The following is a 2,865-nucleotide window of genomic DNA, read 5'->3' as shown; positions in this document are numbered from 1 at the left end:
ATTTAAGAGACCTCTGGGACAACATGAAGCATACTAATATTTACATTATAAGGTCCCAGAAGGAGAAGAGAGAGAGAGGCAGAGAACTTATCTGAAGAAATAATAACTTAAAAAAATCCCATAATCTGGAAACGAGAACAGACATCCAGGTCTGATAAGCACAGAGAGTTCCAAACAAGATGAACCCAAAGAGGTCCTCACAGAGACACATAATAATTAAAATGGCAAAAATTAAAGATAAAGAGAGCCCCTTAAAAGGAGCAAGAAAAAAGCAACTAGTTACATACAAAGGAATTCACATAAAACTGTTCTCTAACTTTACAGCAAAAACATTGCAGGACAGAAGGGAGTGGACCAATACATCCAAATTGTTGAAAGGAAAAACCTACGACCAAGAATACTCTACCCAGCAAGGCTTTCATTCAGATTTGAAGGAGAGAGAAAGAGTTTAACAGGCAAGAAAAAGACCAAAAGAGCTCAGCACCACTAAATCAACTTAACAAAAAATGTTAAAGGGACTTCTCTAAGTGGAAAAAATAGACCACAACTAAAATTATAACAATTACAAAACAAAAAATTTCATTGGTGAACGCAAACATAGGGTAAAGGTAGTAGAACAACCACTTAAACGTTAGGATGGTTAAAAGACAAAAGTAGTAAGATCATCTATATAGTAATTAAGGGACATACAAAACCCAGAAATGAACCCACACTTATACAGTCAATTAATTTATGACAAAAGAGCAAGAATATACAATGGGGAAAAGACAGCCTCTTCAATAAGTGGTATTGGGAAAACTGGACTGCCACACAGAAAAGAACCAAAGTGGACTACTTTCTCACACCATCTATAAAAATAAACCCAAAATGAATTAAAGACTTATTAAATGTAAAATCTGAAACCACAAAACTTCTAGAAAAAAACATAGGTAGTACACTCTTTGACATGTCTTAGCAATATTTTTTTTTTGACGTGTCTCCTCAGGCAACGGAGAAGGCAATGGCACCCCACTCCAGTACTCTTGCCTGGAAAATCCCATGGACGGAGGAGCCTGGTGGGCTGCCGTCTATGGGGTCGCACAGAGTTGGACACAACTGAAGCGACTTAGCAGCAGCAGCAGCCTCAGGCAAGGGAAACACAAGGAAAAATAAACAAATGGACCATATCAAACATTTGTACAGTAACATCTTACCAACAACAAAATGTGTTGATAAATAAACAACATGGTATTGAAAAAGAATATGTATCTTGTTTATTAAATATTAGAGTACATCAATTATATTAATTGTATTATTCAAATTATTTGACTTCTTACATATTTGTTTTCACTATCTTAGCAATTTTCTGAAAGATATGCAAAAACACTCATAAGTAATGCATCTTAGTAGGTTTTTTAACTTTTATAATATGAACAACAGCCCCAATAACTATAAAAATGCAAAAAAGTTAAATAAGATGGATTTATAGATGGATAGCAGAAAGATGGATAGGTATTTAATAAAGCAAGTAAAACAAAATGTTCATTGTAGACTCTTGATAGCTGCATATTCAGGTGTTCACTGTATAATTCTTTCAACTTTTCTGTTTGAATATTTTCATAATAAAATATTCAAGAGAAACAAAATTTTAAAACCAACTTCACAGATGTGTACTTTAAGAATGTCCACCAACTAAAGTGCTCAAAGCAATTTAACTTGTCTTCATCACCCACAGGTATTATGGAATAAAGTTGACACAAGAAAATGTAACACCACTGTCTTACATATAAACACTCAAATTTAAAATCTAGCTAGACCTTTTCAGGGGTGGCAGCGAGCACAGACAGAGTGCCATGAAATCCTCAGGCACAATTCAAGAGTACAAGATGGTGGGGCGATGCCTGTCTGCCTGCCTGACTCCCAGACTCTGCAGCCCACTTTTCTATCGGATACGCATGAAAATTTCTGTGCCTGAGCATATTGTTGCCAAGTCCCTCTTCTGTGTCTCAGCTGAGGAAGATGAAGTCCTCAGGGGAAATGGTCTACTGTGGACAGGGAAATCTCTGCTGCCAGTGAAGAACTTTGGCATCTGACTGCGCTATGACTCCCACAGCAGCACCCACAACATGTACCAAGAGTACCTGGAACTGATCACAGCTGGAACCATCACCCATGCGCACGTGGCACCATGCCCAGGCCCACTCAATCCAGATCATGAAGGTGAAGGAGATCGCAGCCAGCAAGTGCCACAGACCAGCAGTTCCACGACTGCCAGATCAAGTTCCTGCTGCCCCACCGGGTCCTCCATCATCAGCACAAGCCAGGCTTCACCACCAAGAGGCTAACATCTTCTCTTAAGTGCAGGCCTTCTCTGTCCCTAGGTCGGTCCAAATAAAACTCACTGGGAAAACCAAAAAATAAAATAAAATCTAGCTGGAATGATATTAGAAATTAACACTTATTTAACCTTTACTCTGTGCCAGAACATGTATTATCTCATTTTTATCTTCAGGACAGCCCTATGAGGCAATAACTAATATGACCATTTTATAGGTGAGAAAACTGAGGCTCCTAAAAGTGAAGGAGGCTTTCTAAGTCTGAACAGCCTCTCATGGGCAAAGTCAGAATTCACACTCAGATCCACGTGACTCTAGGACTAACATTGGTTAGCCATAAGACTCTGCAGACCTGCTGTGTCAACACAGCGGCCACTATTAAAAGCAGCTGCTGAGCACCAAAAGTGAAGAAAGTCTGAATTGAGATGTGCTCAGAGTATAAAAGACACACCAAATTTCTTAAACTCGAAACAGAAAAAAAGAAAAGAAAATATTTCTGATCATTTTTAATGTTGTGTGTTGAATCAGTATTTTGTATATATTGAATTAA

General features: G+C 38.1%; 1 pseudogene; it reads left to right on the top strand.

Moving 5' to 3' along the window:
• The first annotated feature begins 1,832 nt into the window (after positions 1-1,832).
• On the top strand, positions 1,833-2,374 carry LOC145539528 (large ribosomal subunit protein eL20 pseudogene; annotated as a pseudogene).
• Positions 2,375-2,865: the final 491 nt, after the last annotated feature.

The sequence above is a fragment of the Giraffa tippelskirchi genome, chromosome 2, assembly GCF_054371585.1.
Source record: "Giraffa tippelskirchi isolate mGirTip1 chromosome 2, T2T-mGirTip1v1.2.pri, whole genome shotgun sequence".
Taxonomy (NCBI): domain Eukaryota; kingdom Metazoa; phylum Chordata; class Mammalia; order Artiodactyla; family Giraffidae; genus Giraffa; species Giraffa tippelskirchi.
This window is presented reverse-complemented; position numbering and strand designations above follow the sequence as displayed.